Below are 14,455 nucleotides of genomic sequence, written 5' to 3'. Positions count from 1 at the left end.
ATTCACCCATTCCAGTCCATTTTAGTTCACTGAGTCTTAAAATGTCAATGTTCACTCTTGCCATCTCCTGTTTGACCACTTTCAATTTACCTTGAGTCATGGGCCTAACAATTCAGGTTCTTATGCAATAGTGCTCTTTACAGCATCGGACTTTACTTCCATCATCAGTCAGATCTACAACTGGGTGCTGTTTTGCTTTGGCTCTGTCTCTTCATTCTTTCTGCTAAAGTTATTTCTCCAGTCTTCTCCAGTAGCATATTGGGCACCTACCGACCTGGGGAGTTCATCTTTCAGCATCTTATCTTTTTGCCTTTTCATACTGTTCATGGGGTTCTCAAGGCAAGAATAATGAAGTGGTTTGGCATTCCCTTCTCCAGTGGACCACGGTTTTTCAGAACTCTCCATCACGACCCATCCGTCCCGGGTGGCCCTACACAGCATGGCTCATAGTTTCATTGAGCGAGACAAGGCTGTGATCCATGTGGTAAGTTTGATTAGTTTTCTGTGACTGTGGTTTTCATTCTGTCTGCCTTCTGAGGGATGAGGATAAGAGGCTTATAGCTTTCTGATGTGAGCAACTGTGGGGGAAACTGGATCTTGTTCTGATAGGTGGAAAGGATGCTGGATTTTCTTAAAAGTTTTTCTTGTATTTTTTGAGATGACTTTTTTATTTCTCCTTCCATTTGTGTTGTCCTAAGTTGCTTCAGTTGTGTCTGACTCCTTACGACCCTTTGGACAGTAGCCAGCCAGGTTCCTTGATCCATGGGATTCGCAAGACAAGAATACTGGAGTGGGCTGCCATTTCCTACTTCAGGGGATCTTTCCGACCCAGGGATCGAACCTGCATCACTTTCATCTCCTACACTGGCAGGCGGGTTCTTTACCTCTACCACCATCTGGAAAAACTCACTTGTATTATGTTTCACATTTATATATTTGTATATATTGATCCATTCTTACACACAAAGATGAATCCTGATTGATCATGATGTATGATCCTTTTAATGTACTGCTGAATTTGGTTTCCGAGTGTTTTGCTGAGAATTTTTGCATCTATATTCATCAGGGATATTGCCCTGTAGTTTTCTTTTCCTATAGTGTCTTTATCTGGCTTTGGTAACAGGGTGATATTGATGTCAAAAAACGAACTTGGGAGTGGAACACACACTCCAGGAAAGAAACAACAATATGGACAACAAGCAAAGGAAAGAAAGAATGCTGAAAAATTCTCAAAAATACAGACATTAAACAACACAATCTTAAATGAGCAAAAGAGGGAAGAAACCAAAAGGGAAATTAGAAAATACTTAGAGACCAATGAAAATAAAAACATAACATACTAAAACTTATGATAGGGCTTCCCTGGTGGCTCAGTGGTAGGGAATCTGTCTTCCAATGTAGGAGACACAGGTTTGATCCCTGATCCAGGAATATCCCATGTGCCACAGAGCAACTAAACCCATGTGCCACAGCTATTGAGCTCTAGGAGCCTGGGAGTTGCAACTACGGAAGCTCACACATCCTAGAACCTGTGCTCCACAACAAGAGAAGCCACTGCAATGAGAAGCCTGCACACTCCAACTAGAGAGCAGCCCTCCCTCTCTGCAACTAGAGAAAAGCCTGCGCAGCAACAGAGACCCAGCACAACCAAAACCTGTGGGCATGTATGGATGTGAGAGTTGGACTGTGAAGAAGGCTGAGCGCCGAAGAATTGATGCTTCTGAACTGTGGTGTTGGAGAAGACTCTTGAGAGTCCCTTGGACTGCAAGAAGATCCAACCAGTCCATTGTGAAGGAGATCAGCCCTGGGATTTCTTTGGAAGGAATGACGCTAAAGCTGAAACTCCAGTACTTTGGCCACCTCATGTGAAGAGTTGACTCATTGGAAAAGACTCTGATGCTGGGAGGGACTGGGGGCAGGAGGAGAAGGGGACGACAGAGGATGAGATGGCTGGATGGCATCACTGACTCGATGGACGTGAGTCTGAGTGAACTCCGGGAGTTGGTGATGGACAGGGAGGCCTGGTGTGCTGTGATTCATGGGGTGCAGAGAGTTGGACACGACTGAGCGACTGAACTGAACTGAAACAAAAAAAACACCTACAGTATACAGCAAAGAGTGATCAGAGGAAAATTTATAACTGGAAATGCAGACATTGAAAAAGAAGATCCCCAAAGAGTAACTTTATACCTCAAGGAGCTAGAAGTGACACCAAACCTAGTAGAAGGAAGGAATTCATAAAGATGAGAGTTTATATAAATGTAAAAAAAAAACAGAAAAACAACAGAGAATAAAATAAAAAATTAGTTCTTAAAAAAGATCAACTAAATTGACAAACCTTTAGCTAGTCATTTGACAAAATCCAACACTCTTTCATGACAAAAAACATTGATCAATTTAGGAACAGAAGGGAATTTCCTCAGCATGATAAAGAGCATCTATGAAAAACCCACAGCTAACATCAAACTCAATGGTGAAAAACTGAAAATTTCCACATAAGATCCAGAGCAAAACAGTGATGTCCACTCTCACTGTATCTATTCAACATTGTATTAGAAGTTCTAGACAAAATAACTAGGCAAGAAAATAAATAAAAGACACCTATACTTCCCTAGTGGCTCAGATGGTAAAGAATTCACCTGCAATGCAGGAGACATGGGTTTGATTCCTGTGTCAGGAAGATCCCTAGGAGAAGGAAATGGCAACCCACTCCAGTGTTCTTGCCTGTAGAATTCCATGGACAGAGGAGCCTGGCAGGCTATAGTCTATGGGACTGCAAAGAGTCCGACACAATTGAGCAACTAACACTTTCACTTTCAAACTGAAAGCAAGAAGTAGCTCTACTTGTAGAAGACATGATCTTATATGTAAGAAATCCTAATGAATTCATAAAACACTCTGAGAGTTCACAAATCCAAAATAAGTGGTAGGATGCAAGGTCAACACACACACAAAAATCAGTCAAATTTCTATACAACAGCAAAGAACAATCCACAACATTTTAATACCATCAAAAGGACTGAACTACTTAATAAATATAACAAAGAGGTACAAGATTTATATATGGAAAGCCACTAACCACTGCAAAAAGAAATGAAATAACCCAAATAAATGGAAAGAACTATGTTCATGATTGGAAGACTTCGTATTTTTAAGATGGCCATTCTCCCCAAAGCAATCTATATTCAAGGCAATCTGTATAAAAGTCCAATGATCATTTCTATAGAAATGGAAAATCTGATCCTAAAATTCATAAGAAATTATGAGAGCCTGAATAATTAAAGCAATGTAAAAAGTTGAATGAACATACCTCCCAATTTGAAAACTTGCTACAACACGATCATAATAAAAAAATGCTGAGACTGGCATAGGAAAAACATAGAGAAAAAGTTAAGAGCCAAGAAATAAATCCATACACCTATGATAAATTAATTTTCAACAAAAATGTCAAAACCATTCAGTGAAGAAAGAACAGTCTCTTCACCAAATGGTGTTGGGCCAGTTGGGTAGCCACAGGCAAATGAATGAAGTTGGATCTCTATCTCACACTACACACAAAAATTAACTCAAAATGGTTTCAAGATTTAGTATGTAAGAGCCAAAACTATAAAAATCTCAGAAAAAAACATGACCTTGGATTTGGCAATGGTTTCTTATGCATGACACCAAAATTACAAGAAGCAGAAAGAAAGAAAGAGCAGATTGGAAAGAGAAGATACCTGAAAATCACTACTTGATAAGACCCTGATGCTGGGAAAGATTGAAGGCAGGAGGAGAAGGGAATAAAAGAGGATAAGATGGTTGGATGGCATCGCTGACTCAATGGACATGAGTTTGACCATGCTCCGGGAGTTGGTAATGGACAGGGAAGACTAGCGTGCTGCAGTTCATGGGGTTGCAAAGAGTTGGACACGACTAAACGACTGAACTTACTAATTGACTTGATAAGGATCTAGTATCCAGAATATATAAGAAACTTACAACTCAACAAAAAAAACCAAACCAACTGAAAAACAGAAAGGATCTGAACAGACATTTCTTCCAAGAAAATAATTAAATGGGCAACAAGTACATGAAGAAATGTTCAACATCATATTCCTTCAGTTCAGTTCAGTCGCTCAGTTGTGTCCGACTCTTTGCGACCCCATGAATCACAGCACGCCAGGCCTCCCTGTCCATCACCAACTCCTGGAGTTCACTCAGACTCACATCCATCGAGTCAGGGATGCCATCCAGCCATCTCATCCTCTGTCATCCCCTTCTCCTCCTGCCCCCAATCCCTCCCAGCATCAGAGTCTTTTCCAATGAGTCAACTCTTTGCATGAGGTGGCCAAAGTACTGGAGTTTCAGCTTTAGCATCATTCCTTCCAAAGAAATCCCAGGGCTGATCTCCTTCAGAATGGACTGGCTGGATCTCCTTTCAGTCCAAGGGACTCTCAAGAGTCTTCTCCAACACCACAGTTCAAAAGCATCAATTCTTCGGCGCTCAGCCTTCTTCACAGTCCAACTCTCACATCCATACATGACCACAGGAAAAACCATAGCCTTGACTAGACGGACCTTTGGATATGCAAATGAAAACCATAATGAGATACCACACTTGAGATCTGTGCTAAGGTTACCATAATTGAAAATAAAAGGAAAACAAGCAAAGGCAAGGATATGGAGAAACTGCAACCCTCATACATTGCTAATGAGAATGTAAAATGGTACAGCTACTGTGGACCAGTAGTTCAGCAGTTGCTCAAGGCATCACAGAATTGTCACATTACCCAACAATCACACTGGGTACAGTTTTGGAAAGTTTCCTTTATGCCACTTTACTTTTACAAAAGACCCACATTAATATGTGTTTTTGTTAACCAAAAAGAAATCCAAAAAGGATCTTCATTTACAAAAAAAGATAGTTCTTTATTCTATCCCATTTCAGCTTACAAAAGATGTCATATGAATGCTATACTTTCAGATGGCTGGGGAAGCCTGTACTTACTGAAAAGATCTGAAAACAGATATTCAAAAAAAAAGGGCTTCCTGGTGGCTCACCAATAAAGAATCCGCCTGAAACACAGGAGCTGTAGGAGATGTAGGGTCTTGTTCCCTGGGTCAGGAAGATCCCCTGGAGAAAGGAATGGCTACCCACTCCAGTACTCTTGCCAGGAAAATTCCATGGACTGAGGAGCCTGGCAGGCTACAGTCCGTGGGGTCACAGAGTTGGACATGATTAAAGTGATTTGGCATGCACAGTCAAACAAATACTTGCTCAAAAATGTTCCTAACAGCAATACAGACAATAGCTAAAAAACAGAAACTCATTTCTCTGTCAATCAATAACAGGTATACAAAATGTGGTATATCCATACAACAGAATTTTATTCAGCTATTTTAGAAAATACAGTACTGGTTTATGTGACAACATACATGAATCCTAAAAATATACTAAGAAACTAGAAATGAAAAGTCATTTATGTACTGTTGTTGTCTGGTCATTAAGTAGTGTCCAACTCTATGACCCCATGGACTGCAGCACGCTAGGCTTCCCTGTCCTTCACTATCTCCCAGAGTTTGCTCAAATTCATATTCATTGAGTCGATGATGCCATCCAACCATCTCATTCTCTGTCGCCCCCTTTCTCCTCCTGCCTTCAATCTTTCCCAATCTTTTCCAATGAGTTGGCTCTTTGCATCAGGTGGCCAATGTATTGGATGGAGCTTCAGCTTCAGCATTAAGTCCTTCCAATGAGTATTCAGGGTTGATTTCCTTTAAGATTGACTGTATAATCTCACTTATATGAAGTCTCTAGAACAGGTAAATCTATAGAGACAGAGAAGATTTGGGGTTTCCAGGGATGGCAAAATAGGAAATGTGAAGTGACTGTCTAATGGTATGACTTTTCCTTTTGGAGTGATGACAATGTTTTAGAACTAGATAGAGGTAATGGTTGCACAACACTGTGCATGTGTGAATACATGGCACTGAGCTATACACTTCAAAATTGTTACTTTTTAAAAAAATTTATTTAATTGGAGGCTAATTACTTTACAATATTGTAGTGGTTTCTGCCATACATTCACATGAATCAGCCATGGGTGTACATGTGCTCCCCATCCTAAATACCCCTCCCATCTCCCTCCCCATCCTATCCCTCAGGGTCATCCCAGTGCACCAGCCCTGAGCACCCTGTCTCATTCATGGAGCCTGGGCTGGCAATCTGTTTCACATATAATATACATGTTTCAATGCTATTCTCTCAAATCACCCCAGCCTCACCTTCTCTCCAGAGTCCAAAAGTCTGTTCTTTACCTTTGTGTCTCTTTTGCTGTCTCACATATAGGGTCATCATTACCATCTTTCTAAATTCCATATATATGTGTTAATATACTGTACTGGTGTTTTTCTTTGACTTACTTCACTCTGTATAATAGGCTCCAGTTTCATTCACCTCATTAGACCTGATTCAAATGCATTCTTTTTAATAGATGAGTAATATTTCATTGTGTATATGTACCACAGCTTTCTTATCCATTCATCTGCCAACAGACATCTAGGTTGCTTCAATGACCTAGCTATTGTAAACAGTGCTCTGAAGAACACTGGGGTACCAGTGTCTCTTTCAATTCTGGTTTCCTCGGTGTGTATGCCCAGCAGTGGGAATCCTGGGTCATGTGGCAGTTCTATTTCCAGTTTTCTAAGGAATCTCCACACTGTTCTCCATAGTGGCTGTACTAGTTTGCACTCCCACCAACAGTGTAAGAGGGTTCCCTTTCCTCCACACCCTCTCCAGAATTTATCATTTGTAGACTTTTTTGATAGCAGCCATTCTGACCGGTGTGAGATGGTACCTCATTGTGGTTTTGATTTGCATTTCTGATAATGAGTGATGTTGAGCATCTTTTCATGTGTTTGTTAGCCATCTGTACGTCTTCTCTGGAGAAATATCTGTTTGGTTCTTTGGCTCATTTTTCGATTGGGTCATTTATTTTTCTCAAACTGAGCTGCAGGAGCTGCTTTTGAGATTAATTCTTTGTCAGTTGCTTCATTTGCTATTATTTTCTCCCATTCTGAAGGCTGTCTTTTCACCTTGCTTATAGTTTCCTTTGTTGTGCAAAAGCTTTTAAGTTTAACTAGGTCCCATTTCTCATTTTTGCTTTTATTTCCATTACTCTGGGGGTGGGTCATAGAGGATCCTGCTGTGATTTATGTCAGAGAGTGTTTTGCCTATGTTTTTCTCTAGGAGTTTTATAGTTTCAGATCTTACATTTAGAGCTTTAATCAACAAAATGGTTATTTTTATGAATGTGAATTTCACTTTGATAAAAAAAGTTAAATGGACACCTACCATATGATAGGTAGATGGGCAACAAAGAGAAATGAAGGTATATGTTCACTGTACACAAATGTTCACAGCTGCCTTATCTGTAATAGCCAAAAACTATAAACAACCTAAATCTCCATCAACAGACAACTGATAAAACAAATTTTGGAATATTAATATAATGAAATACATGTACTAAAACTCATTGAACTATATTCTTAAAATGGGTGAATTTTATTTTATACAATTATACTATCAGACGGATGTTTAAAAGTTAACCACCATTTAAAAAAAATAAAGATATTTATTTAAATTAAAGGAAAAGCACTACGAAAGATGCTTTTAAGCCACCTCTCCATCCTAACAAGAGTTGAAAAGACAAATCAATATTTCTTGTCTCTGTAAGAGAGGTAACGACAAACCACTGCCCTCTGAGACTGGAAAGAGGTGAACACAGGGAATCACAGCTTACCTGAGCAAAGAGTTACCGGCTGAAACTGCTGTGGGATCCAGTATCCAGGCAGGAAAACCTACACTATAACTGACTAATTGCTGGGGGCTCAGTGTGGACAACTTTGAGAGTTAAAAACTCAAGGGGCATACAATCAGAGGGCCCCTCACCATTATCACCAGGAATGCAACCAGAAGTCCACAGTAAATATCAGAGAAAAATTCCCTTATGACTGGCAAGGCGAGGGTAAACTACCATTTTTAAATATATTAAAGCACTCTGTTCTTTCTTCCCTCAGGGGAAACTAGTGCATGCTAAGTTGCTTCAGTCGTGTCCAACTCTTTGCAACCCCATGGACGGTGGCCCACCAGGTTCCACTGTCCATGGGATTCCCCATGGAGTGGGTTGCCATGCCCTCCTCCAGAGGATCTTCTTGATCCAGGGATCGGACCCATGTATCCTGGGGCACTTGCAATGCAGGATTCTTTTAATGCTGAGCCACCGGAGAAGCCCATTTTAAAATACACCAAAGCAGTCTGTTCTTCTTAATAAGGCCTTCCCTCAGGAGAAACTAATTAGCCAGAGCCTAACCTGCTAGTGTATTATCAGAGCCTAAATGACCCAGGAAAAGAAAAATATTAATACCAAACTCCACCATACTCTAGCCATCCTGTCCCATGGAAAAGGGGAGAAGAAAACTAAGATATTGTAAACTTCACAGTCCAGAGGCATAGCCTTAAAAAGAATGAGACTTAATCACAGAACTAGAAAACACTTCCCTTCTACATCTTACCACCTTGTTACTAATGGCTTATTTACAGTAATTCCTTTTATTCAGTACCTCATATCTGGCTATCAAGAAAAAAATTACAAGACATATCAAAGAGCTAAATGCACATTTTGAAAAGGCAGAGCAAACATCAGAACCAGACAAGGCAGGCATGTTGATAGATTTATCAAAACAAGATTTTTTAAAACTCTTCATTTTGTATTGGGGTATAGCCAATTAACAATGTTGTGATAGTTTTAGGTGAACAGCAAAGGGACTGAGCCATACATATACACATATCCATTCTCCCCCAAACTCCCCTCCCATTAGGGCTGCCACATAACATTGAGCAGAGTTCCATGTGTTATACACTAAGTCCTTATTGGTTATCCATTTTAAATACAGCAGTGTGTACATGTCCATCCCAAACTCCCCAACTATCCCTTCCCATTGCCCACCCTCTTCCACCCCATCCCCGAACCAAAAGTTCCACCCCAGAACCAAAAGTTAGTTTTCTAGTCTATGAGTCTCTTTCTGTTTTGTAAGGTCATTTTTATTATTTCTTTTTAGATTCCAATATAAGGGATGTCATATATTACTTCTCCTTCTCTGACTTACTTCACTCAGTATGACAATCTCTAGATCCATCCATGTTGCTGCAAATGGCATTATTTCATTCTTTTTAATGGCTGGGTAATATTCTAGTGTACTTATGTACCACATCATCTTTATCCACTCCTGTTAGAACAAAGAATTTGAAAAAACTATGAGTGATATGCTAAGGACTCTAACGGATACAGTAGGCAATATACAAGATCAGATAGGCAATGTAAACAGAGAAACAGAAATCCTAAAAAAGAACCAGAAAGAAATGCTAGAGATCAAAAACGCTAATGGAAATGAAGAATGTCTTTGGTAGAATAACTAACTAGTTCAATAGTCCCCACATATGAACAAGTTCCATTCTGAGAGTGTGTTCCTAAGTCCAATAAAGTTAGCCCAGGTAACCAACTAACACAATCAGTAATATAGTACTGTACTGCAGAAGGTTTAAAATATTTCACACAAATAACACATAAAAAATAAACATGAAAAATAAAAATTTTGAATCTTACAGTACAGTACAACAACTGGCACACAGGAGATGGCATCAAGTGAGCTGGCAAGATGAGTTACTGACTAGAGGAGGAAGAGAAAGTGGTAGGTGGTAGAGCTGAAGGATCACCAGCAGTAGGAGACGTAGGGCAAGCTGCAATTTCACTCATGCCTGACGTTGATGGCACAGGTTCTGGTTCCTTGGTGGATTCAATTCTATCTACCCTCTTGAAAAAATTATTCAGTGATGTCTGGTTAGTAGCTCTTCTTTTCTCATCATAGATGACATGGTTTCAGCACTGGGCTACATTCTGAACGGCGGCTACAACCTTCATGTACTGTTCTACACTTGGGATCTATGCCTCAAAAACTAACAGTGCTTCCTCAAATCAAGAAAATTCTCTTGCCATTTCCTGTGTTATGAATTCTTCAATTACTTCTTCCTCTGGTCTCTCTCGGTCCTTTCTCTCGGCCTCTATTTATTTCATCATGCCTTCATTAGTAAGCTGCAGTTCAGTGCAATCATCCTCTTACAGATTTAGCTCTAACATCTTGCTAAGGGTGAATATGCTGCAGAAGACTTCTTTGGACTCCTTATTCACCTTCTCAAATACATGAAAATCATGAACAAACTACAGGCAAAGGTTCCTCCAAACCCCATTCATGGTGACGGCTGTAATTTCATGCCAAGCAAAGTCAATGTTTTTTATGGCCTTGTAGATGTTATAGTCTTTTCAAAACTGTCACAAGGTTGTTCCTGATTCATCACCCACCTTTACTGCCTGACAAGAAGTGTGATGTAAATATTTCTTGAAAGTTGCTATAACTCCCTGGCCCACAGGCTGGATGAGTGACAAAATATTTGGTGGCAGATGCACTCCTTTGACGGTAGGATGAAGTCAATCATGAATGAAGGGTGGCCTGGAGCACTGTTGAGTAGCAAAAGAATGTTGAATGGGCTATGTCCTTCTCCAAGCAATATTTCTCTATCTCCAGGATTAAGTGGTGGAAGAGTCAGTCCTGGAAAATGGCCTGTGTAACCTAGGCTTTGGGGTTACTATTCCACATAACAGGAAGAGAGCCCTTGGCTATGTTTTTAAGGGCTCTTAGGTTCTCTGAATGATTAGCTGAATGAAAAGAGAATTTTCAGCTTCATATCGCCAGAAGCACTGACACCAAACAACAGAGTTAGCCTATTTTTTTGCTGCTTTATTGCCTGGCATCACTCTTCTTCCTTACTGATATACTTTCGGTTTGGCATCCTCTTCCAGTACAGTCTGGTCTCATCCACAAGATACCTACTCAGGTAAACACGCATCTTCATCAATAATTTATTAAAGTATTTCAGGAAATTAATGGGCAACTAGTGTATCTGCACTCACCACCTCGCCACTTACTTTTACTCTATGAAGGCTGGCTCTAGCCTCGAACCCATGAATCCAGCCAAGGCGGCATTAAAAGATGCCGTCTGATTCTTCACTCAGTTTCTTCTTCAAGTCTTCATAAAGGCATTGAGCTTCCTGCCTTCATAAAGGCATTCAGCTGAAAGGGACTTGACACTGACACTGATCCTGCAGCCACACAGAGAAGTTTCTCCATCACTTTTCCATGCTTCTTTGATATTATTGTCAACGTCATTGGCATAGCAGACTTCACCTGTTCCATGACCCTGTTTTTGTTTCTTAGAATCATGCCTGGTTAAATAATTCATGTTATAAGAATGTGCAATATCTGCCATCTTTTCACCTTGCTCCACTCTTTCAATTATTTTCACTTTTGTTTCCATCATTACTGCTTTGTGCTATAGTACCAGCTTAGCAGTACTTAGTAGTACCAGCTACATCACCACTGCTTTAATACTCCAGACATCCTGGGCTTGAAATAAAAATACTGTATTCTATACATTCAGTTCAGTTCAGTTCAGTTGCTCAGTCACGTCCAATTCTTTGCAACCCCATGGACTGCAGCACACCAGGTCTCCCTGTCCATCACCAACTCCCAGAGTTTACGCAAACTCAGGTCCATCCAGTTGGTGATGCCATCAAACTATCTCATCCTCTGTCGTCCCCTTCTCCTCCTGCCTTCAATCTTTCCTAGCATCAGGGTCTTTCCTAATGAGTCAGTTCTTCACATCAGGTGACCAAAGTATTGGAGTTTCAGCTGCAGCATCAGTCCTTCCAGTGAATATTCAGGACTGATTTCCTTTAGGATGGACTGGTTGGATCTCCTTGCAGTCCAAGAGTCTCTCAAGAGACTTCTCCAACACACAGTTCAAAAGCATCAATTCTTCAGCACTCAGCTTTCTTTATAGTCCAACTCTCACACCCATACCTGACTACTGGAAAAACCATAGCTTTGACTAGACAGATCTTTGTCAGCAAAGTAATGTCTCTGCTTACGTGACTACTGGAAAAACCATAGCTTTGACTAGACAGATCTTTGTCGACAAAGTAATGTCTCTGCCTTTTAATACGCCATCTAGGTTGGTCATAACTTTTCTTCCAAGGAGCAAGCGTCTTTTAATTTCATGGCTGCAGTCATCATCTGCAGTGATTTTGCAGCCCCCTAAAATAAAATCTCTCACTGTTTCCACCATTCCCCCATCTATTGCCATGAAGTGATGGGACCAGATGTCATGATCTCAGTTTTCTGAATGTTGAGTACATTACTGTACAGTAAAACACTATACCTTTTCAACAAAGGTCCATATAATCAAAGCTATGGTTTTTCCACTGGTCATGTATGGATGTGAGAGTTAGACCATAAAGAAGGCTGAGTGCTGAATAATTGATGTGTTACAACTGTGGTGCAGGAGAAGATGCTTGAGACTCCCCTGGACTGCAAGGAGATCACATCAGTCAATCCTAAAGGAAATCAGTCCTGAATTTTCATTGGAAGTACTAATGCTGAAGCTGAAGCTCCAATACTCTGGCCACCTACCTGATGGGAAGAGCCGACTCACTGGAAAAGACCCTGATGCTGGGGAAGACTGAAGGCGAAAGCAGAAGACGGTGGCAGAGGATGAGTGGTTAGATAGCATCACTGACTCAATGGACATGAATCAGAGCAAACTCCAGGAGATAGGGTAGAACAGAGGAACCTGCAGTCCATGGAGTTCAAGAGTTGGATACGACCTAGCAATTGAACAACAACAAAACTATACAAAGGCACAACCATTTGTAGGGGATGCACACATGTGACGACGTATGCCACACACATAATATGTGACTGGACATGCAAACACACATTCCAATCTTTGAAAATTCACAACTTTAAACTTTATATATAGGCGACTTATTGCAGATGGGGCAAGGCTGAGGAAAGACCTCTAAAAGCTTAAAAATATCTGAACAGAAACTTTAAAAACTAAAAAGCAAAGAGGACAAAAACCAAGAGAAAACAACAAAAATAAAAAGAGAATGTCCAAGGACTGTGAGATAACCACAGAAAGCTAACAAAAGTTCTTGGACTACCAGAAGATAGAAAGTAACAGAAGTAACATTTGAAACAATAACAGTGATGCAGACACCAGACAAAAGATACAGGAAGTTGCAGAACTCCAAGCAGGGTAACTGCCAAAAACTACACCTACACATATTATTTCAAACTACAGAAAATTAAAGATAAAGAATAAAACTCCTGAAAAAAGTTACAGGGGAAAATAATCTTACCTAATAGATAAACAAGAGTAGGATTACATCCAATTTCTCCTCAGAAACTACTCAAGTAAAAACAGAGAGGAGTAATATTTAAAGGAGAAATATTTCAAGTATTGGGGGCAGGGAGGGGAGGGAAAAAAAACCTAGAATTCTGTATCCTGTGAAATTATCTTTAGAAATGAAAGAGAAATAGAGACTTTCTTAAACAAAAATTGGTGGAATATGTTGCCAGTAGACCCTGCCTTTCAAGGTATGCTATGAGAAGCTCTTGAAAGAGAAGGAAAATGATAAAGGTCAGAAATTTACATCTATATAAAGAAGTTTCCAGGAATACGTAAAATGAAAACTTCTATATGCTCAATTAAAACCACAGAGTGGAGCTAAATATACGAACAAAGAACAAGGGCAACAAATACAAAACAGTAACAAATATGGTAGAATTAACAAATATTTATATGAATTAATATTTATTAATTCATCCATATTAATAATCATTTTGAATGCCAATGGTCTAAATGCACCAACTAGAAGACAGATTTGTCACCGTAGATTAAAAAATAAGACCTAAGTATGCTGCTGCTGCTGCTAAGTCGCTTCAGTCGTGTCTGACTCTGTGCGACCTCAGAGACGGCAGCCCACCTGGCTCCCCCGTCCCTGGGATTCTCCAGGCAAGAACACTGGAGTGGGTTGCCATTTCCTTCTCCAATGCATGAAAGTGAAAAGTGAAAGTGAAGTTGCTCAGTCGTGTCCGACTCTTCTCGACCCCATGGACTGCAGCCTACCAGGCTCCCCCATTCATGGGATTTTCTAGGCCAGAGTACTGGAGTGGGGTGCCATTGCCTTCTCCAAGACCTAAGTATATGTTATCTCAATACCCACTTTAAACATAGATTAAAAGCAAATGGATGGAGGGATTTCCCTGAAGTTCTGTGGTTAAGAATCTGCTCTTCCACTGCAGGGAGCAAGTGGAGCATGCGTTTGATCTCTGGCCAGGGAACTAAACTTTCAAGAACCATGTGGCATTGGGAAAAAAAAAAAAAAATATATATATATATATATATAGCAATACTATGAACAACTCTGGGCTTCCCAGGTGGCACTAGTGGTAAAGAACCCACCTGCCAATGCAGGAGATGCAGATTCGATCCCTGGGTCCAGAAGATTCCCTG

General features: G+C 40.3%; 1 protein-coding gene across 4 annotated transcripts in view; it reads right to left on the bottom strand.

Annotated features, from left to right (window-relative positions):
- The window catches only part of G2E3 (G2/M-phase specific E3 ubiquitin protein ligase), a 73,789-nt gene that overhangs the window by 51,839 nt on the left and 7,495 nt on the right, over window positions 1-14,455 (bottom strand). Inside the window, exon 1 of one of the 4 annotated variants that reach the window (XM_027520692.1) lies at window positions 9,151-9,170. The exons of the other annotated variants lie outside the window; for them this stretch is intronic. The gene's annotated coding sequence lies outside the window, so the exon portion shown is untranslated. Of the gene's footprint in view, window positions 1-9,150; window positions 9,171-14,455 lie in introns of those variants that run through there. 4 annotated transcript variants of the gene reach the window in all.

The sequence above is a fragment of the Bos indicus x Bos taurus genome, chromosome 21 (assembly GCF_003369695.1).
Source record: "Bos indicus x Bos taurus breed Angus x Brahman F1 hybrid chromosome 21, Bos_hybrid_MaternalHap_v2.0, whole genome shotgun sequence".
Taxonomy (NCBI): domain Eukaryota; kingdom Metazoa; phylum Chordata; class Mammalia; order Artiodactyla; family Bovidae; genus Bos; species Bos indicus x Bos taurus.
The sequence above is the reverse complement of the archived record's forward strand: the minus strand, read 5'-3'. Positions and strand labels throughout refer to the sequence as shown.